This window comes from Balaenoptera borealis, assembly GCF_965194805.1.
Source record: "Balaenoptera borealis genome assembly, chromosome: 14".
NCBI lineage: Eukaryota > Metazoa > Chordata > Mammalia > Artiodactyla > Balaenopteridae > Balaenoptera > Balaenoptera borealis.
The window spans coordinates 2759657-2785951 of record NC_138875.1 but is presented as its reverse complement, the minus strand read 5'-3'; the positions used below and the strand labels follow the sequence as shown (position 1 = coordinate 2785951).

General features: G+C 42.7%; 1 long non-coding RNA gene across 2 annotated transcripts in view; it reads right to left on the bottom strand.

Moving 5' to 3' along the window:
• The window catches only part of LOC309610774, a 217182-nt gene that overhangs the window by 87938 nt on the left and 102949 nt on the right, over nucleotides 1-26295 (bottom strand). For both annotated transcript variants that reach the window (XR_014234156.1, XR_014234157.1), the window contains one exon: nucleotides 3946-9638. This is a non-coding gene — a long non-coding RNA (uncharacterized lncRNA). The remainder of the gene's footprint in view (nucleotides 1-3945; nucleotides 9639-26295) is intronic.

Below are 26295 nucleotides of genomic sequence, written 5' to 3'. Positions count from 1 at the left end.
ATAATTGCAACCGTGCATGGGCTCTGCAGAAATACATAAATAACATTCCCTCTTCTCCAATCCTGCAGCCAGTAGTCACGGTGATCACTGAGATATTTCACAGTACTTCTGAGAGGGCCTAGACTTTTGGGGGGCTCACGGGGAGTGTCAGGAGATATTCTTCCCCAAATGACACAAAGCGGGGCCCTCGGCTTCTAGCCAATCCACTCATCTTGGTGCCGCCCGGGGAAATCTTGGAGCTGTTCTCCGAATTCCTCATTCATTTCCGGGATGGCCCCATCTGACGCGGGTGGCGTTAGCATTAAATCACAGCCGGGAGGCTAAATCACACCCGGAGAGGGAGCGAAACCGCCTGGTGGGACAGAGTGGCTTCCTGAGCTCCGAGGCGAGGAAGACTGGGATGTGGAGAGCAGTACGACAGGGCGGGAGGCAGTTACTAAGGAAAACAGGTGCCTGCTGGCTACGGGGACTCCCCAGCACGGCAGGGGCTCTGTGGACATTGAAGGGCAGCTGAAATATACTCGTGGCCAAGGTCATTTCCTCCCCGATCCCCTCCATCTTTACTTAATTTCAGGACATCCTCGGACTTGGAAGGATACGTGGGTGGAGACAACACAACACCGAGGGCTGCTTTGTCTGATCTGTCTACCATCCCCCCTCTTCCGGTCAAATCGAAGGGACCCTGGAGAAGGGGATGTAGCAGAAGGGATTTTAACAAGAAAGAATAAGGGGGAGCATTCAGAGTTGGAGGGTTGATGACACCAGGTTCTAGAAAATGGGATGTAGCCAAAGAAAATAAAAGATCATCGGGAAGGTAGGATGGAAGGTGATTAGATGCACACCTAACCTATTTTGCAGGTGGCCTTAGAATTGACCTCTGGTCCACCTACACAGAACACACACATACACACGCGCGAGTGTAGGTGTGTGCATGGAGGTGAGCCCCTTGTCCGGAGGCTTTACTCTTTAAGGCCATCTCTCCCGGAAGTTGTCCCTCCTCCCCCCCACCCCCTCCCGCCAGGACCCTTGCCCTCTGGCTGTCAGAGAGCTCTCACGAGGGAGGCAGCATCATGGCAGGGCCCGGAGCGATGATCACAAAGCTTCTTGCTGTCACTGGACCTGGTTCATATCCTGTGCAGGTCCCTGAGACACTCCACAGAGTTATTACTCGGTTGTAAATCCAGGAGTTTAACATTTATAAAGCACAGGGAACTGCTAAAACCAAATGTGGTTTCGGAAACTGACACTGATGAAACTGTTTGGAAACGGCCTCATTTCCCGATAAGTCATCCGAGGGTGGGTTTCCCACAGCCTGAAGGGGCCAGCTTCCTCTCTGCAGGGCTGTTGGCCTCTGTAGGCCAGCAAGTCCCAGATGGAAGGACGGCCAGGAGCCCACTGAGCATTGTTTGAAACTCAATTACCACCTGCAGTGGCTTGAATGGCAGCCCCCAAAGAGATACGTCCACGTCCTCACCCCCAGACAGATAAATGTGGAAAAGGGCCCTCATTTGGAAAAAGGAGTTATTCCCCAACTCCTCCTCTCCCAAGCCCCCCAAAACCATTAATCTCCTTTCTGTCTCTATGAATTTATCCGTTCTGGGTATTTCATATAAATAGAATCATACGTGACTTTTTATGTCTGGCTTCTTTCACTTAGAATTATGTTCTCAAGGTTCATCCGCGCTGCAGCTTGTCTCAGCGGTTCAGTTCTTCCTATGGCTGAATAATATTCCACTGTATGGGGAAAGCACATTTTGTTCAGCTATCATCTGTTGTTGAAGGATATTTGGGTTATCCACTTGTTGACGACCATGCCACTGTTTGGCTAGTTGGGACAGTGCTGCTATGACCACGCACATGTGTTTGTCTGTTTGAGTCCCTGTGTTCAATCCTTAGAATATATACCTAGGAGTGGAATTGCTGGTCATATGGTACTTCCATGCTTAACTTGTTGAGGACTCATCAAATGGATTTCCACAGTGGCTGCACCATCTTTCATTCCCACCAGCAAAGCATAAGGATTCCAAATTTTCCACATCCTGGCCAATACTTGTTATTTCTGTTTATTATTGTTGTCACCCTTGTGAGTATGATGTAGAATTTCATTGTGGCTGTGATTTGCATTTCTCTAATGACTAATAATGTTGAGCATCTATACATGTCCTTGCTGACAACCTGTATTTCTTCTTTGGAGGAATGATATCTGGAGCCCTTTTGGTTTTGGGGTTTATTTTTTTTTTGTAGCTTGTCTTTTTTCTGCCCCTCATATGTAGGGTTCTTTCCTAAACCAACTTCTTTCTCTGATTTTGCAGTTAGATTCAAATTTTATCTTCTAACTCTGAACTTTCACTCCATATTTGACTTATTATTTTCAAATAATTATTACCTATTTCCCCAGGACATCCTAAAGCAGCATAAACTCACAGGCCTTAGAGCACATTCACCACATGCCCTGCAAACCTGTTGTTCTAATTTCCCCGTTTCTTATAACACCACCAAACCCTCCCAAACTCCAAAATTTAATGCAGGAGAATCATCTCTGACTGTAGGCTTTGCCTCCTACAAGGAGTCAGGATTCAAATTCTCTGCCCTAACTTGAGTTCATTCCTTTCTCTCCCATTATTTCTTTTGCAGACACCTCAACTCAGATCCTCACGGTTATTGGAAAATTACAGAGCCTTCCTCTTGGCTGTGGCGGGTTGTTGTAATTACAGCCTCAGTGACACCTGTCTCCCCGTGTCTGTCCACAGACTTTGCCATGTAGTTGGCGCCGTTCTCAGCAAGATTTGGGGTCTACCTCCCTGCCCCGTAGGTTAGAGGCTGGCTCTCTGACTTGGTCTGATGAATACGGTGAGCAGCAGTGATGTTTTCAGAGCTGAGTTCAGAACAATTTCCACTCTCACTATTGAAAACACGCCCCAGAGACTGCATGCAAAGCAGGCCGTCTGGTTACTGGAGGATGAGACACCACATGGAGGAGAAGAGAGGCACCAGCTGGGACCCACCTCTAACCACGGAGTGGGGCATCCTGTACCCTCCAGCCCAAGTTGCCAGGAGGAGATTGCAGTCACGACCCCGCACAACATGCAGCTCACACCGCCAAAGCCAGCAGGAAAATCTCTCCGTCCCACCTGCTCAGATAGAGCCTGGTACGACGGAATCTAGTCAAGGGAATGACATCCCATCAGCTCAGCCATACTGTCTTGGCTGGAACCAAGTCACAGCTATCACCACACTCCAGATTGGCGTTGTACAAGAGCATGCCACCTTGGGCATCACCTCAGAGTGAGCCCGCCACAGGCAGCAATGGACTAAATAGTAATAATGATTGCTGCAGTGTTAATAGAATTGATAAGTATTTGGGGTATCAAGAAAACATAAATCATGCGAATGAACTTCAGTGTACAAAATCATAGATCATTCAACCATGTCAAACTCCATTCCAAATCACTAATCCTCCAAATGATGGTCCAGAGCTATGACAGTATGCACACTCTGACCTGGTAATCCCACTCTGAGACATTTGTACTAAGTTAACAATTCAACAGAAGAACTGCTTCCCTAAATGAAAAGCTTTCAGCCTACTGAGCGGGTCCAGATGCACTCTTCTTTCCAGGACCCCAGCAAGGATTGGCCATCCTGCTTGCAGGGTGTTGCCTCAGAGCCTGTGGCAATATCAGGCCTGCTTCAGGGAGGAGCTGGGACCCAGGTTAGCCTTGAAAATGGGAAAATTGTGTAGAGAGGAGAGGAAAAGTCGTCCAGGTCAGAAAATCTAACATCTTTTAGGCATGTTCAAAAATAAGGGCATAGATACTCTGGCTACAGTAGAGGGTGCATGAGAGCAAAAATTAGCTAGGTTATGTAATCCGTGCATCCCAGACTCCTGCACGTCCGGGATTTATATTTCCTTTTACGTTATAAATAACAATGATTAAATCACCATACCTGATACCAAGGTAAGGCAGACTTTCTAGGCTTGTTCTTCCGGTGCCCCTGGGAACCCACTGCAGTGTTTCTGTATTCTGTGAATCGTGCTCACGGGCTACACTGTCCATCCCCCTAGACCTCTGCGATTCTTCTGGACTTTGGAAGAACTGGTGCAGCCTCTAGGATAAGAACCAGCAGAAACACAGCTCCATCCGTCATAAAAACAACATAATACAATATCATATCAAGCAGTATAATTCCTTGAGTTTTTTCAAACTCCTTTACTTAAAAAGCAGGAACTTTATGTAACCAAAAGACTCCCTAAAATATTTTCACCAAAACAAAGATGTAGAAACAGAAATGCTATCAGCAGTATTTACTTAGCCAGCTTTTTTTTTTTAACTATTAGACATCAGGGCTTAAAAAATATTAGAGCTCACTGTCAATTCAGGTAATATTGGGCTGAAGTCAGTATAAGTCAGGGCAAAACGTAACCCTTGAATTCTAAGCAAAGAGCTTTGAACGTTATCTCACAAGCAAGAGAGAGCCTTTGAAAACTTAATAAGGGTGTGATATGATGAAGGCATTAAATGAAGATTAATCTGGCCACGGTATGTAGAATGCACTGAGAATCTGTAACTATGGGCCTGATTGCAGATAGTGGCGGTGGATTTAATGTTTGAGACACTGATAAAGAAGAATTAGTGTGAATTGAAGTTATTTGCCTGTTAGGAGAAAGAGAGAAGGAGATGCTAAGATTAATTCAAGGTGTTGAACAAGGGCGATGGGTAAAGAAGGATGTATCCAACACACTTGAGGTCTGGGCAAGTCGTAAGGCCCGGCCATGAGGAAGGAAGAAACAAGGAGTCAGCCTTTCCATGGGTTGAATTTTTGGGTGACTCAGATCTCTGTGAAAATGTCCATTGTGTACTTATAGGGGGTGGTCAACACATGGGCTTCCATATAATTCGGGATGTGGTGACACACTCCAAGCCTTGCTTGCCATAGGCGCTCGATACATGTTTTGGGGTGAAAGACTGAGATGAACTATCTCTGGTGGAAAGACATGAAGATAAATACATTAAACATCACATGTGGCGAGGCAATGTCCACTGTTCTTCAAACAGCCTCATATCCACTCAGCCCATAATGCACCCCCAAAAAGCTCAAGAGCTCTGCTCAAGAACATCAGTGGTACACAAACTGGAAAGAGGAAATAATGACCCTCCTTCCTTTGGTACCCAGTTAGAAATGTGTCATCAAAGGGCACAAATAAACAAAGATTCAGGGGAAAAAATGTCCTGGTACAAGGACTTAAAATAGGAAAGCTAAATTCAGACAAGTCCCCGCAAGATTGATTCTCGATAGTCGCTTATGTGATAGTCTGAAGGCTTAAATATCTGTGTTCTCAATTTCTCTTCTGATCCCACCGGCTGGGCTGGGAGCATTTTCAAATACTACATGAGTAGAAACATCCTTGAGTAAGAATTAATTTAGACTTGAATTAATAGGTAGGTGAAGATTCAAAATAATGTTGATCTGTGGGCAGAATCTCAAGATGTTAAAATGTATTAAACGCTCACGTGGTCATTTGAAATCAACCTTCAGTCACACAAAGGGCTCCAGAAAACCTTCTCATGGAGGCTTTTATCCCAGCCAGTACTCTTATTTTTCTCATACAAGTATTTATTCATCCATCTCTTCTTTCATGCAATCAGTAAGCAATTCTTAAACAACTATGTTAGGAAAAGTCCTGAGATGCCAACAGGGAAAGAAAAAGACGGCCTGGCGTGTGGTCTCAGTGGACCACCTTGAAGACCTAGCACAGTCCTACGTGGCTAAGTCCACTCCCTTTCTTCATGGAAACAGAAGCAGATGATAATCTCCTAAAATTATTTCATCAAAATGCAGTTTCTAACAGAGTTGGATTAAACTGTTGGGAAATGTTCCATCGAAGTACAGTCCAATCTTCTTGTGCCATAAATTGACACAAAGGATGTTTAATTATCTATTTATTATACTCAGCTCCCGAAAGTTAGAGAGAGAATGAAAGTGAGGGAGTGTCTTAGAGAAACATATACAGATCAACCAACAATATTCTAGAGGTGATGTGTTTAAAGAGCTGTTAGGTCTGTATTTTAAAAAAAAGAAAGAAAAATAAATCCATCCCTGCAACAACCCCAGGCTGCCCAGTTTCTACACCAGAAGGGCCCTCACGTGCTCCTCAAGCTGTGTGCTGGGGAAACGGGCAGAAGCTGAGTTGCCCTGAGGCCAATGGCTCCTTGGAGAGCAAATTCTGTCCATTTCATCTGGTCACTTTGGATGTCAGTGAGTTGTGATGATATATACATAACCACATGCTGTCCTTAACCAGGTATCATTCTACCCCTATTGCTCAAATAAATCTAAATGGTGCCTTAAAGGCAGGGCGACACGGCTGCAGTAACACTGACCGAGGACCCGGCTATTAAGCTGTCCAAGACTCTGGAATCTGTGAAAAGTTTGACAGCACAGGGACAAACACGTATTAGCAACACTGCTTAATCCACGTTTCAAGGGAAGAATTTGAAACCACACTTTCACAACAAGCAGGCTGGGTTCACTGGAAGGATACTGTCATACGGAACTACCAAGCCCATACCCCGAGGTGTACCCCTGCCCTTTGTCGGTTCACAAAGCTCCCTCAGGCAAAGCGTATCTTGTAAGACAGAAGGTACACAGCTCTGAGATGAAGAAAAGAAAAAGTAACAAAAATAATAAAGCACTTTTTCAAAGGACAGATCAGATTAAACCCCTTGGTCTTCATTCCTGGTGAAGCTCCATTTCCTGGGAAAACTCATTGATCTCAGACTATGGAAATGTCTGCTTATGCCTGAAGGTCCAAGGCAGTCAGAAGGCAGGGTCTGCACCCCGGCACGCCTGTGACCTATGCACACACACTCTCGCCTCTGTTCACACACAGGCTGTGCTGTTCCTGCACCAAAAGTACAAAGAAAGAAAGCTGCAAGATGTAGTCTTTGTGCAGCCTAAACTCAAAGGACATGATGAGTCTTCGTAAAGGTGTAAAGCGTCAAGTCATCAATAGCGTATGATATCTTCCTTTAACTTACTTCTTTTTGTCTCCAAGCCAACATTTTACAGCCCTGGCTTTTTTCAAGTTTCTCTTTGGCACAAAGTTTGGCATAACCTATTCCTAATGGGCGTTTCCAAAAGGACGGGCAGGGTCTCTCCAGTTGGTAACACAGACTATATTTCTCCGTTTCCTGGATGCAGTTCTGCCCCCAGATTTGGGCAAACCATCTTGAAGGTGATGCTTCAGTGGAGTTTTTCAATGTTTCCATGTAGGACGAGAGCAGAGGAAACCCAGCCCAATGAGCTGCTCTCTTGGGAGACCGGGTATCGCCACACAGATCTGTATTTCTGTTTCAGTACATCAATTAGAAATTTCACTTTCTCATCCCCTAATCTTTTGGCAAACAGGCAGACTGACACATTGGTAATGAACTGTTGTTCAAAGTCAGAGTTCAAAGGGGTATTGAGAAGATTCTGTCTGCAGAGCGAGATGGGAAATGTTGACAAGCATCTTACCACGCGGATGTCAGGCTAAGGAACTGGAGCTTTGACAGAGTCATGTATCGGGGATGAGATCTGGTCTGCAATGTGTCTGCATATTTGCTTAGGGTTTAAATATTCCCCCGTACCTGCAATTTCAGTTCACTTTGGTTCCAAAATCATCCACTGAGCGCCTCCTAGATACCGGGCATGGAAGCCCTGAACCAGAGGACATAGAAAGAGGAGGGAGACACAGCTGCTTCCCAGGCAGAGGGGTGGCAGACACAGGCAAGGGTTTGTGAGGTGGTAAGAGATCCAGATGACCTGCCAAGAGAACTCGCTGGTTGAGTCCAAGATCTCGACTCACAGCCACGTGAGATGTGGCGGAGGCAGGGGCCCCGTTCACCCTGAAGGTCCAGCCTCCAGCACCTGGAGATGTGGAAGAGGAAGGAGGGTGCCCCCAGCTCTTCCTTGTCATCCCGCTGCTGTTAGAGTGATGCCTGCAGGGAAAACCTTTCACGAAATTTGTCCCCAGAGCGTGTGGTTCTGGGTCTTTAGGCACACAAAATTTCCTTGGTCAAAATGACTTAGCAGCATTAGAAAAGGGAGAATCTAATAATAAATTAAAAACGTGTGTTTTCTTTTTCTTCCTCCCCTCCCCACCTTCTTCCCTTCTCCCTCCTCCTTCTCTCCCTCCCCCATCCATCACCCCCCAGTCTGCTACTGATCTACAGGTGGGCTGAGAATTTCGCAGGGAAACCAGTGGGCGCCCATCTTGGCTCTGGGTGCCGCCAGCCATCCTAAGTTGCCCAGCTGCCAAGCGCACCCGCGTCCCTCTAGCCCCTGGCACCTGGGACCGAGCAGCTCTGACAGCCTGGTTCTCAGTAGCGGGCTGCCCGTGGCTGATAGTGGTGAGCGATGATGGCAGAGCATCCGAGCCGGCTGCAGCCAAGGCCAGCGGCCGGGCCGGGCCATCATGCTGCCATGCAGGAAACCGCGCTGACAGGTGACTGACGGCTTCTGGTCCTGCAGCCAGCAGCTGGACCCCGGCGGCAGGATGCAGGATGCAGGATGGGCCTGCTACGGGCCTCTCCATCCTGCCTGCTCTGCTGACAGCTGGCAAGGCTTCCCCTGGCAGCCAGCACCGTGGCAGAAACAGCGAGAGAAGATGAGGAGGAGGACTCCTACAGCATCCCGGGCTGCGGTGGGGAGAGGCCTGCACGAGCGGACCTGGGGCGGGTCTCATAAAGCTCTTTCCCCTCCCCGTAACTCGGTCATCTTCAGGAAGTTTCAGCGAAGAAGAAGCTATTGATCTGTGAGACGTAACCTGATGTCACAAGGAAAGCTCTCCGGATGCCGTATCCACTTGCGGGTCCCACGGCAAACTTGGGTCAGCATCGCCACTGCTTTTCCAGCACCTCGGCCACCTTCACAACACTCCCAGAGTCTAGGGGTAGATGTGCTCCCCCAGGAACAGAGAAAGGACACAAAGGGACAAGGGACACAGGCCTGGGAACCATGGGGTCTTTGGGAGGCGTCACCAAGGAGCAGTCGCGGCTGCCCCGTGGAGCCCCCATCAGCATCACCCTTTCCCTCCGCTGTGTCTGAAGCTCTTTAGGGGGGTCCGTGGAGCGATGGCGTCAGCCCTGGAGGAGGGCTCAGCACGTGCATCTCATGCCACTTTCACAGTTGTTTCTCTGGTCTTGTCGCGCGCACACTGGCCGCCACACCTTTGCCTCTGGACTAACCACACTCCTCTCTTCGTGACCAAGGCAAGGCGTGGCCAAGGAGCAGCAACAGCCAATGAGGCCTCACCAAAGGTCACCGAGACGAGCAGGTGAATTGCAGGTACCTGGGGGGGCGCCGAGCGGTCACCCACCTGCTGGTGAGGACCCGGGTCTCCCATGCAGGTTGCATAACATGGAATAAAAGGTGTTAGAACACTGGGGACAGAAGTGACTCCTGAACGTTGCCGTGATTTCTGACACATATTAAGGAGGAAAGGCTGCCCTTGGCCCTAGCTTCCTCCCCCGCTATTTGCAGGTACACTTGAGAGAAACTCTCGCAGAAACTCTTACCTTTGGGAAGGTAAGACCAAGTCTGCTCGGAAGCCAAGAAATGAAGAAAATGACCTCTACAGGTCCTTCCGGTGTATGTTTCTAGGAAACGAACAGAATTTGTTGTTTAGTATTTGTTAAAGATTGCAGACAAGTATCACTTGAGATACAATTCAATTAATACAAACTAAGCTGACTGCACTTCGTTTCCAAAGATCCTTGATTTCATAAAGATTGTTTAAACCCTAGAAATTGAAAGGCTCTATTCAGGAGGCTCCTATCTTGATCTCAAGAAGCTAAGACCTAGAAAGACCCTGTATCAATAATCAAAATGTCACCATTTCTTAAAAAGGTGACCAGTGGCTCCTCTGACCTGGGATTAGCACTGAAATCTCTGTACGTGAGCAGGACGTTTTCATGACTCTGCATAGACTCATCGGTGCTTTGTAGCTCTTAGGTGTGCCTAAACGGATCTTTTATTTCTTATCTAGATTCAAAATAAGGAATTGCTTAAACAAACAAAAAACTCAAACAAAAACAAGGAATCGGTGTGTTTTGTTAGAGATGGTTAAAAAAAAAAGTGCCCTGAACTTTGTGGGAGCCTTTGAACACACACAGAACAGAGCCAGGAAGGGAACTCGAGTTGGCCTATGCAGGTCTCTGCTGGCATCAGGTCTAGAGTCTGCGGTCAGCCTGTTAACGAACATCTGTTTTTCCAGCGGACTGGACAAGATTTTCTCCAGCACATTCCTCTCCATAGAATATCATGGTGGGCCCCATTTTTGTCATGCAGGTGAAGCACATATACTATTTCTAGAAATTGCAAATTAAGTAAAATCATATTTCCATCATAACTCTGCTAACTCCATTATTGATGAACAGGTTACAAATGTTTTATCATCAACACAGTAATTCTTGTCAAGAGCAATAGTATCCTTTGGTCAGCTCACAGCTAGCCTATAGTCAAGTGCTTGGCTCACTGGAAGAATAATGCATCCAGCCATCATTTACGTTACTATTTTTCCTATCAGTACTCTGCTGAGCTTGGCTTGCTAATAAGCCACCCAAGAAGTAGGAGGGAAGAGAGGAAACTGGGGTTAAGGGGTGTTGAATAAGAAAGGAGTCATATTATTCTTTCCTCCATGGGTTTAATTATGTTAACTAACACAGAAAACCTGGTGAATCCACAGAGGCTTTATTTTCCTTCACGGCAAGACTGTCAATATTTCCATGAGGTCTTAACTCTACAGTTTTCACCATTTTTCATAACCCAACCATCAATATACTTGTAACTGAGAAAACAAAATCCAATCTTACACTGGCTTCCGTTGGTCCAAATGACATCTCAAGTTTATCTAATTCTCTGCATCTCTGTGACTGCAGCCCTGATGGCCTCTGAGCTGGAATCTTCCTCTCCTGTTCCCTCCAATCCATCCTACACACAAGCTGAAACAGCCTAACGCAAGTTACAGACATCAGTTTCAGGCGGGCATGAAATATTAGATATTAATTTTGTTTCTATCTCAGTTCAGTTTCTTTTCTTCCATAAGACCCCATCATCTTGGTCACCTCACTCTATTGTAATTCTCTGAATAATACTGATTCATTGTCTGTGTTCCCAAACTGAATAAATTAAGAAGTTTTCTACTGAACACCTCACAAGTTAGTGAAGGATGAAGATACATAAATAAAAGTTCAGCCAAGGTAGACTATGATAAGTGATACTATGGAAGGAAAAACTAAATCCTATGAAATATATTCAAGAAGGAGACAACAACTTGGACAGGAATTTGTCATCTAATTTGTCATCACTATTTAACTTCCGACTCTGGGTCAACCTGAAAAGTTAATAAATATGAATTCATGTCTCATTCAGGTCAGTGGCAAAACACTGAGAGGACAGAGAGAGGAGCAAACATGTTCACGAGAAGAACTCATTAATCAACCCTCTTTAAGTAAAATAATTTAATTATTTATGTTTATTTAAAATATTAGAAAGTGCTAATGATAGTTTAGGGCAATATCAAGGAGTTTTATGTGGGTTTTCTCAAGTATCCTGACAACAACCCTATGAGTTAGGTGCAATCAGACTTCATTTACATGCAAAGAAGCAGGCTCAAGTAGTTAAATACCATATAAGTGTTGGTGTCAGAATGTGAACTTGAGAATTCTAACTCTAGTGCTCACATCTTCAACCAATGTGCTCTGGAAGTTTACTGTGAGATTTAAATTGGGAAGGATGCAGAAGCATGGAAATCCAAGGTATATGATATGAGAATATAAAACCACCCATTCACTTAACAAGATGCCCCCCCATACTTTATGAGATTTTCCCCACCTCGATCCCAAAGATCTAAAACCCGAGGCTTTGCTAATTTAAGTAAAAAGCCATACCTACATCATAACTAGAAGACAGATAATGCACAAATGTCAAACTACATAAAGGTAGAAAAATACCCCCGCCCAGTGCACTATCTCACACTCCACTGCATGTTTTTGTGGCAAACAAAGGAAGTACAAGAAAAACGTCATGGGAGAGAAAAGAGGGCAGCTAGCTGCGGGCCAGAGATGGTCCCCAAATACCACAAGACAGAGAAAAATCCATGACATGCGCAAGATAAAAGGGGTCCTGAAAGATCAGAAGCTACAAAAAGGGACCAATGAATGCAATCCATTTGAGGCGGTGGTCTTTGGAAGACATTGCTTCTGTGGAAAGAAAGGAATGGGGGGCACTCTGTGAATAGTGGGTGTAAAAGGGAAAGTGAACAAAATGGGTAAATTATGGCCCTGTGACAATACCTCCACTGATGAAAATTCTCCTAAAGAAACAACCACAGTGCAAAAGAAAACTATAGCACAACACTCCAAACTGACTTATATCCTTGCAAGCATTTGGGGAAATGAAAGACCATCATGCGTCAGAATATCACCATTTGACAACCATCATAGTAATGATTCCACCACCAGTGATGTGTACTCAATGGATGCTAAAACCTGGAGGTGAAAGTTTAATGAGGAACAGGATAATTACACGGTCACAAAATATCTCCCTATAAGCACTGACTAATTATAAAAGGTACCTTGAAATTAGTTTTGCTGTAGAAAACAGTGACTTCACGGTGGGGAAACTGCAGAGACCACATTAACCGGATAATCAAATGGCCCTTTCAACATCATAGTCTTCGGATATCACATATTGTGAAAAACACATCATTCTTGTGATAGTGAAAAAAATACAGAGTCAGAATCTAATGATAAGAACCATCAGACAAATCCAAATCAAGGTTCATTCTATAAATAAATGACTTGTGCACAGTAAAAATATCAAGATCATGAAAGACAAGGAAAAACTAATGGACACTCCAGATTAGAAGACACTAAGAGCCATGATAAGGGAATACAACTTTTGGTCCCAGATTTTTTTTCTGATAAAGGACATTATCAGGAAAATTGATGTTTTGAGTAAGAGCCATAGATTAGCTAATAGTACAATAACATCATTAAATTTCTTTATTTTTGTATTTGTACCAAAAGAGAATGTCTTTGCTTTTAGTAAGTGACCATTGAAGTATTTAAGGGTAAAAGGGAATAATATCTGTCGTTTACTCTCAAATGGTTTAGAAAAAGAAGTAAATACAGATATAGATAAAGATACAGAGAGAAAAAATGATAAAGCAAATGTGACAAAATGTTAACATTTGAAGAATCTGCGTTGGGGGAAGGTCTACAGGTATTCTTTGAATCATTTGTACAGCTTTTCTGCACGTCTAAAATTATGCCAAAATTATAAGTAAAAAACATATAAATTAGAACTTGTCACTTCCATGATAAAATAGTCCAGTCCAGTGACTTCCCATTGATTTTCCATTGAAATAAATTTCCCATTAAAATAAAGTCTGTGAGATTATTTCAAAAGTATGCACAGGGCACACTCTAAAATATATACCATTGTTGTATAAAATCACACATATTAAAAGGTTATTTCATTGCCAGTTTTAGACCAATACCAAAGTTGCTGCTGTTCCATGTTTGTTCTTCCTCTATATTTCCATTTCTAAAATTTCCTCAATTTCCCTAACAAACAAGTTTGATTTTTGTTGTTGTTGTTTTTTTGTTTTTACTATTTTCTATAATCATTTCCAACTACTTTAAAGCCAGTTGAACGCTTACCAGTCTTTATTCAGATCAGTAATATCTCTTAATTAAGTACCATCTGTAAACTTCATGAATTTGTTGTTTTATCTTCTTCTATTGGATCATAAATTAAGAGATAAATTAAAGCGAGTCCAAACAGCAAATCTAGAGGTACACCAGGAACCCGCCTCGCTACTGAATACAAGAAAACTTATGATTGTCCCATGTTTATAGCCTTTCTGAGCTGTTATTCTAATTATTTACACAAGACCATTTGTGTCAATATGGGATGAGTTTGCATCTTCCATAAAAAGGTATTTGGTCCTTCCCTAAAGTACTGCATGTAGAATCACACCAAATCCCTTAATATCCTTGTTTTACAGTATCATGCAAAAACAAAAAAAAGAAAGAAAAGAAGACATTTATTGGCACTTCATAATTGGCTTTTATATTAATTAAACTGCTCATCAACTCTCTTTTTCTGGAAATATGATTACAAGTTCTATCTCTACAACATCCTCTCCAACTATTTTATTCATCACAAAGGTTTGTGAAGTACCTACCACGTTCAAGACATCTTGCTTGGTACAAGAACTGAATGAAGACTGTGTAAGACATCATTCCTGCCCTCATGAAACATTCTTTGGCTCCATATGCTGGATGTATCTCTTTCACAGCATTTATCACATTCCTTTATGAGAGTTTATTTCCATTCCTGACTTTCCCATTTGATGGAAATGTGCAGATTTTGGTCTTTTATCTCTGTATCAAGTGGTCCTTTATCTCTAGTCAATGTCTCATTCTTGCATTAGAAATCTTAGTTAAAAATTAAATGAAATAGAGTGAAGTAAGTCAGAAAGAAAAACACAAATACTGTAGATTACCGCATATATATGGAATCCAGAAAAATGGTACTGATGAACCTAGTGGCAGGGCAGAAACAGAGACGCAGACATAGAGAATGGACTTGTGGACACGGGGGAAAAGGGGAGGGTGGGACAAACAGAGAAAATAGCATTGACATATATACACTACCATATGTAAAATAGTTAGCTAGTGGGAAGCTGCTATATAGCACAGGGAGCTCAGCTCGGTGCTCTGTGATGACCTAGATGGGTGGGATGGGGGGGGTGGGAAGGAGATCCAACAGGGAGGGGATATATGTATACATATAGCTGATTCACTTTGTTGTATAGCAGAAGCTAACACAACATTGTAAAGCAATTATAATCTAATAAAGATGTAAAATAAATAAATAAAAAGTAAGACTCAAAAAAAAATTAAATGAAATAAATGCATGAGGGTTCTTCTTGGCTGGGCAGAAGGTTAGAGATCAAAAGGGCTGTTGCAAAGAGTCTGCTTGCATGCAAGTGAAGAGTCTACGAGGGCACGAGTGTTTGTGGAACAGAAGAAGCAGAGACAGCACAATTTCTCTGACGCAGCCCCGTCCACCCAACCCCTCCAGCAGGAATCAGAGAGGGACCTCTGCAGGGTGTGTAGGGCAAACACGCCTCTGGAGAGAAAGACGTGGTGCCCAAGACACACAACAATTAAGGGTCTGGTCTCAAAAGTTTAGTACCTCTGGTCTGGACTGGTGTGGGGTGAGGAGTGGATGGGGGGGTGTTGTGTGGGGAGGGGACCAGGCAGCAAAAAGCACAACTTCTCCTTCTTCTTCAGAACCTCCTCCCACCCTCCACCACCACCTCTTAGAATAAAGCTGAAGAGGCAGAGCTCCCCTAACAGAAATGCAAGTCTAAAGAAGATGGATAGAGCCATGTTTTACGTTCTGTTTTAAAGGAATGGTGTAGATAGTGTGTAGGGATGGCTGGTCAGAGAATGAGAAGGTCCCGGACATGGAAAATATTTCTCAAGTGCTTACTTCACTCAGAGTTTCTGGGGAAAAGGACTGAATCCTATATCATCAGCAGTGAAATCTCATCAGGCCACTTGGGTCTCCACTGTGACTAACTGAAATCCAGACTCCTTACTTATATCTGGTAAAAATATAAATAAGTTTCAAAATCAATATGCCTCCTTTCCCATTAAGACATTAAGACATCCTGGTACATTTGATTTTTTAAATAAGCAAATCACATATGTGATTATATCCCATGTTTCATGGGAAAGTCCTAGAAACTATGGATAAGTATGACCCAAATCTATAACAAAATTTAAATCTATTAATTGATTTATTTATTCAATGAGTATTTATTAAGTGCTCATTATGTACAAGGCAGTCTGTTTACAACTAGGAAAACAGAAATGAATAAGAGCATATAATTGAATTTAAACCTCTCCTATTTTCTTATATTTTGAAGGAGAAGAGGAAGGTTATGGAAATGACAATGTATGGGAGATAATTCCAGCTATATTCTGCTTACATGAGATATACTTAAAATAGGATACTGCAAGTTTGAAAATAAAGGTATTATAAAAACATACCAGGAAAATAGCAAAGTCAGTATAGTTTTATTAATATTAGACAAGATAGATGATAACACACACACAAAAATCACTAGCTATTTCAATTTACTGGGTAGATAAAAAATATTTCTAAATTCATATGCCTGTAATAACATTGCTTTAAAATTTATAAGGCAAAGTTGTTTAACAGCACTACAAGAACAGATTTACAAATCTACCATCATAATGGCAGTTTTAATATATCTCTCTTAGTATACCATCAGGCAACAATTTCAGCACAGCAAAGTTAACAAGTCTAATCTAATGAATATATGTCAAATACCACAGCCATCATCAGAAGACTTGATATTATTTTCAGCGATGCATCAAACATTTAGAAGAATTAACTATGTATTAATTTATAAGGCTTGGAATACAAGGGAACTTTCTTAACCTTGACAAAGGGTTTATGAAAACCACTACTAAGCACCATTTAAGCCATAAAATGTATTAGAAGAATTTCCTTTAAATAAAGAATAAGACAGAGATGCCTGCTAATGCATCTTCTATTTAACATTATTTTGGAGATCCTAGCCTGCCCAATAAGTTCAGAAAGAGAAAGTAAACATATAAGGAAAGAAAACTTATTGTTCTTAGATTATATTATTTCCTCCATAGAATACTACTGAAATCTACAGATTAATTTTTTGAATTGACAGGATGATTTAATAAAACTGCTGGACAAAAAAAAAAACTTACAAAAATAACTTGCATTTCTACACATGAGCAAAGTTCCAGACATTAGAAAGAGATGTCACCACGATGTCAATAAGAATATAAGAATTCTAGAAACAAATCAAAAAAAAGTATTCAAGATTTGATGGAGAAGATTATTAAAGGTAGGACAATTACCTAAATAAATAGACATACCACATTTATGAGCAGGAAAACTGAACACAGGCCATCCTCACTTTTAATGTTTCTCATACGCACACATTTTTTATGACTACAGTTTAGTTCAAAAGCACCCATCCACCAACCTCACAGTTCAAATGACTGTTTCCACCGTCTATTTTCTGAGAGTAACTGAATAGATACAAACTTTGCTACTAGGTCTTCCGTCCACACATCATGACATAAAGAACAGATGCGCATCATGGTCAGTGACCAATCACATAGTTTCTTCCAAAGTCTGTTAGCGATTAGTCACTGCACATCTGTCACTCAGTTCACGCACAGAGAGCAGAGCTCGGGTTTGTCTACTTGGCTCCCAGTAATAAACCCACATGTCGTTTTACAAAAAAGGATAATTGAAGGAGGAAATTGTCCAACAAAGATAAAAGTGCAGTATATTCATTTCCTGTTGCTGCTGCAACAAATTGCCACAAATTCTGTGGCTTAAAACTACACGAATTTATCCTCTTATGGTTCTGGAGGGCAGAGGTCTGCAATGAATCTTACAGGGCTGACATCAAGAAGGAAGCAGAGCTGGTTCCTTCAGGAAGCTGCAGTGGAGCATCTATTCCTGCCTCTTCCAGCTTCTAGAGGCTGCCTTGCTACCCCCTGGCTCACAGCCACATCGCTTCAACCTCTTCTGTCTGCACATCACCTTCTCTCTCTGATCTCCTGTCTCCTGTGATTCCATCAGGTCCACCTGGATAATGCAGAATAATCTCCCCCCCTCAGGATCCTTAACTTAATCTCATCTGCAGAAGCCCTTTTGCCATAGAAGGTAGTATTCACAAACTCTGGGGATTAGGACGTGGGTAGCCAGCCTGATGTGCAGCAAAGAAACAAACGTGATAACGTGCAACTGGATGTGATTAGAAGACAGCTGACCATGGGAATGTCGACACTGCCACTTTCTGAGAGGTTTTAGATAGGCAGCCAGAGGAACTTAGTGGAGGTAAGTTATCAACGTAAATGAGGAATATGGTTGTGACACGGTCCCAGGAGAAGTGAAAGACCTCTCAGAAGTGTTCCACAACAATGAGAGTGAGCAGAGCAAAATGTTGGACACCTATCCAGACTTAGAAAGGAGGACAAAAATCCTTCAAGGCATGGATGAGATACTTCCTCCAAATCATAAGTTCTATGACAAGAAGTAAGCATACACAGTTCCAACTATTACGTTTTTTAGGAGAAAAACAAAACAAAACACGTTACTTCTCAATGTTTCTCGTGTTTCTAATTACCATGTACTAAGTAAACATTAATTTTACAATTTTCTGACTTTCTATATATTTACAATTGGCAATAAAAGAAGTTTTAATGTTTTGACAGAAAGTTTTAAAGGGCACAGAACCGTCATGATTATCAAGATGGCTTTGCACGTTTCAGCTGACACCCCCAACATTTTACACCCTCCAAAGCCCTGCAAAGTCAGGGCTGCCCAAAGAGTAAATGCCAACCTGGGGAGAGGCTGGCACCGCTCATAATCAATCTTAGTTTAAGGTAAACAAGATGGCATGATTTTGGCAGACAGATAACTACAGGTACCGAACAGACCACACAGGTATGGAAATTGATATTGCATATTTCCTAGGAAAGGAGAAATTACTCCAGATGGAAAAAGTAACTAGACTTGAAAGGCAAATCTAAAGCTTTCAGAAAAAATGTATAAAAGAAATCATTATAACAAAGATAAGAAATGGTTTCTTCATAAAACCCTAAGGGAAAACACTGATATACTGGACTTAATTAAAATTAAAAATTTCTGTTAGTCAAAAATCACAATAAGGAGAGTGAAAAGACAAGCTACAAAATGAATCTATATGCAGCAGATGCAACTTTAAAAGTCTTATTACCCAGAATATATAAAAAACTTCTATAAAACAGAGAAAGAATATCCACTCAAAAGAAAATTGTACAAAAGGCCCTAACAGACAGTTCACAGAAAAAGAAAACTAAACAGACAATAAACATATGCAATCAAGAATATATGCCTTAATACCACATCATCAAGAGTGGCAAAAATTGTAAGTTCTAACAACAGTTGACAAGGAGCTAAAGCAATGAGAACCCTCACGTACTGCTGATGACAGTGTAAATATATAAAAGAACTTTGGGGAAAATTTGACATTACTTTAAAATTTTATTATCTGCCTACTTCATGATCTAGCAATTACATTCGCGGCCACACACCCTAGAGAATGTCACCCAAAGGTACACCAGGGGACAAACAGAATAAACAGAGATCCCTGCTGGCATTCAGAAAGAGAGGCAGAACCAAGTGTCCACGCAGAGGGATGGACAAAATAGACACGGATGCATCCACGCAAAGGGCCAGTGACGAGAAAGGATGGAGTCATGGCTACAGGTGCCCTTTGGGATAAATAGGGAAACAAAGATGGAAAGGGCAAGACAAAGAGAATACCTATGCGATTCCATTATATAAGGTCCCAAAATAGGCAACACTAAAGTGTATGTTGCTTAAAAAACTCATACACACACACACACGCACACACAGTAAAACTCAAACAAAAGAAAAACAAACATAAAATTTACTGTGGTGGCCCCTGGATGGACTGTAAGAGTGAAAGAATTCAGAAGAGGTGCACAGTGGGTTCAGAGGTATTGGTGATGTTCTATTTCTTAAGTTTAGTGGTGGGCACATAGAGGTTCTTTTATGTAATAGATATATGTGCATTTTTATATATAGCATAAATATATGCATATATATGGATAGACTATATATATACTTTTTTTTAATTTTCTTTTTCTCTTTGCCTACCTTTTTTTTTTTTTTAATTTATTTATTCATATATTTTTTGGCTGTGTTGGGTCTTCGTTTCTGTGCGAGGGTTTTCTCCAGTTGCGGCAAGCAGGGGCCACCCACTCTTCATCGCGGTGCGCGGGCCTCTCACTATCGCGGCCTCTCTTGTTGCGGAGCACAGGCTCCAGACGCGCAGGCTCAGTAGTTGTGGCTCACGGGCCTAGTTGCTCCGCGGCATGTGGGATCTTCCCAGACCAGGGCTCGAACCCGTGTCCCCTGCATTGGCAGGCAGATTCTCAACCACTGCACCACCAGGGAAGTCCCTATATACTTTTATATATGAACTTTTTCAAACCAAAAAAAAAGTTTTAAAATTTTGACTGCTTAATAAATCATTCTGCTTAGAAAGCTCCCTAAATATAATAATAATAATTAATAATAAGCACAGGGTTTTGTGGAGACTAAAACACCGTGTCATTGCAAAGGTTCTTTTCATTTTTTCTAGACTGTCCTAAAGGCCTTTGTAGATTGTTCTGTCATTAGCTAACAGCCAGTAGTTACAGATCTCTTTCATTAGAGAAAAAACAGTTCTAGAGAGACAGTTCCTACAAAAAAATTCTGGGTTGTTGTTTTTGTGTTTGTTTGTTTGTTTGTTTTTGAAGCATAATTATATTAAAAACGATCTTGCTCAGTTCATCGTCATTTGTGGTAAATCTCACCCATTCAACTTATAAAGTTCTAAGGAGCCAACTTGGAGATGCTCCCAAGCCAGATCTGGGACAACTGAGTGACAGGACAAACGACGGCAACGGATTACAACCCACAGGATAAAATGAAGGTCCATGCATTCACAGTGACCTAAATAAGTGAGTAACTAAATAAATGGAGGGGAAGGAACAGACCTCCCTTAGAGTAAAATTCCAATTAATTAATAAGAGAGGAACAAGGCAAGTAGAAAATCACCATTAGGCAAACACCACGCGGCAGGCACTCTGGATGCTACAATTACGGGGTGAGAGTATAATGAGAAATAGGGTAGCGGTCTAGTCCCAAAATACCTCCTCATGAGCTATGTATTAATACTAACTTTACAGTGGAGACACCTGGCAAAGATCAGAATTCATGTCATCAGGGTAAGAGGAATCAACTCTCGTGCTCTGGATACCCCAAGAAGGATGCAGCACCTCCCCGACGTCCTCCCCAGAAGAACCTCAGTCTCGTCTTGAGAAACATCTGGCAAACCCAAATGGGGGGACATTCTACCAAAAAAAAACAACTGGCCAGTGCTGTTCAAGTGTCAAAGAGTGAGCCAAAGCGGCACTGGGTCACTCATGGGGCACAGCAGACAGGGAGATGTGAGGACCAAATAAAAAGGAGGCTCCTGGATTAGATCCTGGACCAGAAAAAGGAAATTGATGGGAAAATGCAAAATTCCCGTAAGGTCTGAAGATAGTATTTCATCAGTGTTAAATCCCTGGCTTGAATAATTGTACATTTTCCTCATATAAGATGTTTACATGAAGCAAGCCTGGGTGGAGAATATACCAGAACTCAGTATGTTTACAAATTTCATGTAATTCTAAAATTATTTTAAAATAAAAAAAAAAAAAACAACCTCTTAACGTGATACAAAAGATTCCGGAAAAGGCAAAACTACAGTAACAGAAAGAGAGGCCGGATCACGCCAGGCCCTTTAAGCCTTGGGAAGAACTCTGGACTTTACCCTGACGATAAACAGGAAGCACAAAAAACTTACAGTGGTCAGAAGACCACGGACACGCTCAGAGGTCCATTTTGTAAAACTTCTAACTCCAGGGTAGAAATTGGATGGGGGAGTAGGGCCGAGGGAAGGCAGGGAGAGAAGTCCCTTGGAATCCAGGCAGGAAAGGAGGGAGGTGTGATCTCAAGGTCCTCGGGGGTGGAGGGGAAGAGCGGACAGGAGTGACCCTCAGAGGGTAGCAATGCAGGACCAGGTGACCCACTGGACTCGGGCAGAAGATGGGGCAGGAGAAAGGCAGCCGAGTCCAAGAAGACACCGAGTTTCTTACTTGAGCTCCTGGGTAAATGTTATGCAGGAAACCTAAGAGGAGGAGCAAAGATCAGAGAGAAAAGTTTAGAACAGAATTTGGGCACAATGGGCGTCCACAGAGACAATGACTTTGCCTGTCGTGCTTTTGCTGATGTCAAAGAAACACACTCCATACTTTGCATAGGAAGTCCAGGTCCTTGAGAATTAAGTTGGCAACAACTGGGTAGAACACTGAGCTGAGCCGGGCTACCAGGAACATCCATCCCTCTGCCGTCTCAGGAGATGGTCCTTGCCTGTGACGTTGCCCCCCCGGGTGGGAGCCAACCTAGGGCAGCTCTGCCTTTGGGTCCTTTCCCTTCTGGAACAGAGGGTTGTGCTCTCCATAATTTAGAAGGCTCTGATGTTGCATGTTTGGCTGTTTTTGTAGCCCAACAGATGCAGCTATCTCAAACATCCGCATTCCCCGGAGTATGTTAATCCACTTAGAAAATGTATAATTGATTTTTTGGTGAAATATGCAACAGACCCTGCCTGGTTTCAAACCAAGTGTTGTGCATTCATGATCACACAGGTTGGACCTTAACTAGCCTGATTCTTTCAGTCCAAGTCTCACACTTAGACCACTTAAAGGTGAGTTTGAAGTTCTGTTTTGATCGGCCACTTGGAATGATCATATCTTGACCATGGAACCACCAGCTGTCCCAGGAGGTCAGGTGAGATGAGACCACATAAAATCATGGCTGGTCCTTTGAGTGAAACTCCCACACATTTCCTGGAGCTACCAAGTAGGTTTGTATGCATAGATCTGTTCAAGGCTTTGTGAAAAAAGTATTTTTTGCTGAGTGAAATGATTTGACTTCCACGTGGAAATTTTACTCAAAACACAGATGCTGAGTCTGGAATCCATTTGAGTGAACACTATGGATGAAGCCCCTTGAAGATGGCATCGGCCTCCTCCTTTATGTCAAACCATTTCTCTGCTACCTTTTAAAACTTAGCAACTACAGTGGGCACCATCTCCTAGCTCTCAACTCTACTGCCTCTACCATGGTAACTGGACACTGCATGGCACAATCTTATACGTATATTATTGTTCCTAAGAGCCCCCATATTTGTGAGACTGTCTCCCCGATAGGACTGAAAATCATGGAATGTAAATCAAGCTAAAGGATAGTGGCTCCCAGTAAAAGAACTTTTACGATTAAAATGCACACGCCCTTCTGAACGCCCTGCACTATAAAGCGTGTGGAATCTCTGAATTAATCCACACGACCTAATTCACAGGGGTGGAGTGGGTGAGGGGTGATAAACTCAGCCCCACTGGACAAACTCTCCTGCAGCACGGTCAACGCTTAAGACCACAGGTCGGAGAGTCAGTGACCTCAGCCACTCAGACTGGCTTGTCATTTTTACTTCTCTACCCAAGTCGTTTCATTTTCCTCCACCTACGTTTCCTCATCTCTAGAGTGGAGATGATCATGCCTATGTCACAACATCAAGTGAAATATTTATGTGTGCATGCATGTGTTCATACGTGTGTGTACATGTGTTTGCATGTGTGTGTGTATGCACATGCATGTGTGTGTGCATGTATGTGTGCACAGTTGTGTGTGTGTTAGGGGTGGCTGCTGTTGCTTTCTGTTGTTACCTACTCTGCTCCTTTGAACTTCATGCAGATGCCAAAGCAATCTGAAAATTCATGTTTGGGACAAAGCCTCTGGATAAATGCTTTTATTTAATATATTCTTGACTGTTTCTCAGAGCCTAGCACAATGTTTGACAGACAAGAGTCCCTTGATGAATGTGTTTGAAAGGATGTCTTTACACGTATAGAAAACACACACAGACACACACAGTTCCATCATTCCAGAGATTCGATAAATAAAAGATGTTATTCAAGAAAGTGGCAGAATGAATTGCATGGAACAATTAAATTCCCCATCAACAGACCTGGAAATGCTACTGACACACTCTTTCACACCTTTGCTGACATATATGGATTTCCATAGCATTTTGTATTTCAAAATTATGACACCTGGGGAGTACGGGAAAATGTCTGGACCTGCCAAAGAGGCAAAAGACCATTGTTTCCGGGTGCACAAGGAGAAGGGATTCAGAGCACCACCTAAACGAGCTCCAGAGATGGGCACGAGCCACAAAATCAGCGCGGACACCAGAGATGGGCATGAGACGCTAAGGCTGCTGCTGCAGCCACCGAGAAGCCTGTGTGCAAGCCCAGGTCACTATCCACACCTCCCCTCCCAGGAGCCTGTGCAGCCTGCCACGGCCAGGGTCCCGTGATCCAGGGACAACTTCCCCGGCAGAACACATGGCGCACCTCAGGCGGCTGCAACGTCACACTGGCCTCTGCCGCCACAGGCTCGCCCCGCATTACGTACCCCTCCCTCCCCCCGGGCCTGAGTGAGCCAGAGCCACCTAATCAGCCGCTACTTTAACCCCGTCCTGTCTGGGGGAAGAAGAGATGCCCTCAGGCGACCTACACGCAGAGGCGGGGCCAATCCAAAGCTGAACCCCAGGAGCTGTGCGAACAAAGAAGAGAAAGGGAAATCTCTCCCAGCAGCCTCAGGGGCAGCGGATTAAATCTCCACAATCAATCTGATGTATCCTGCATTTGTGGAATACCTGAATAGACAATGAATCATCCCAAAATTGAGGCAGTGGATTTTGGGAGCAACTGTAGATTTGGGGTTCGCTTTCTGAATCTAATTTGTTTCTGGTTTTATGTTTATCTTAGTTTAGTATTTAGAGCTTATTATCATTGGTAGATTTATTGATTCGGTTGCTCTCTTCCTATTTTTTTTAATATATATATATTTTTTCCTTTATTGAGTGTGTATGTGTATGCTTCTTTGTGTGATTTTGGTCTGTATAGCTTTGCTTTTACCATTTGTCCTGGTTTCTGTCTGTCCTTTTTTTTTTTTTTTTTTTTAGTTTTTAGAGCTTGTTATCATTGAGGGATATGTTTTTTGGTTTGGTTGCTCTCTTCTTTCTTTCTTTCTTTTTTTTTTATTACTTTTTTATTTTTAATAGTATTTTCTTATTTTTTATTTTCATAACTTTATTTATTTTATTTTTTCTTTCTTTCTTTCTTTCTTTCTTTTTCTCCCTTTTCTTCTGAGCCATGTGGCTGACAGGGTCTTGCTGCTCTAGCCGGGTGCCAGAACTGAGCCTCGTAGGTGGGAGAGCCGAGTTCAGGACATTGGTACACCAGAGACCTCCCGGCCCAACGTAATATCAAATGGCGAAAATCTCCCAGAGATCTCCATCTCAATGCTAAGACCCAGCTCCACTCAACAACCAGCATGCTACAGTGCTGGACACCCTATGCCAAACAACTAGCAAGACAGTAACGCAACCACACCCATTAGCAGAGAGGCTGCTTAAAATCGTATTAAGTTCACAGACACGCCAAAAGACACCACCGGACTCAGTCCTGCCACCTGTAAGACAAGATCCAGCCTCATCCATCAGAACACAGGCACCAGTCCCCTCCACCAGGAAGCCTACACAACCTACTGAACCAACCTTACCAACTGAGGGCAGGCACCAAAAACAACGGGAACTATGAACCTGCAGCCTGTGAAAAGAAGACCCCACACAGTAAGTTAAGCAAAATGAGAAGACAGACAACTACACAGCAGATGAAGGAGGAAGGTAAAAACCCACCACACCAAAAAAATGACAAGGAAATAGGCAGTCTGCCTGAAAAAGAATTCAGAGAAATGATAGTAAAGATGATCCAAAATCTTGGAAATAGAATGGAGAAAATACAAGAAACGTTTAAGAAGGAACTAGAAGAACTAAAGAGCAAACAAACAATGATGAACAACACAATAAGTGAAATTTAAAATTCTCTAGAAGGAATCAATAGCAGAATAACTGAGGCAGAAGAACAGATAAATGACCTGGAAGATAAAATAGTGGAAATAACTACCGCAGAGCTGAATAAAGAAAAAAGAATTGAAGACAGTCTCAGAGACCTCTAGGACAACATTAAACGCACCAACATTCGAATTATAGGGGTCCCAGAAGAAGAAGACAAAAAGAAAGGGACTGAGAATATATTTGAAGAGATTATAGTTGAAAATTTCCCTAATATGGGAAAGGAAATAGTCAAGCCCAGGAAGCACAGAGAGTCCCATACAGGATAAATCCAAGGAGAAACAGGCCAAGACACACATTAATCAAACTATCAAAAATTAAATACAAAGAAAAAATGTTAAAAGCAGCAAGGGCAAAGCAACAAATAACATACAAGGGAAAACCCATAAGGTTAACAGCTGATCTTTCAGCAGAAACTCTGCAAGCCAGAAGGGAGTGGCAGGACATATTTAAAGTGATGAAAGGGAAAAACCTACAACCAAGATTACTCTACCCAGCAAGGATCTCATTCGGATTTGACAGAGAAATTAAAACCTTTACAGACAAGCAAAAGCTAAGAGAATTCAGCACCACCA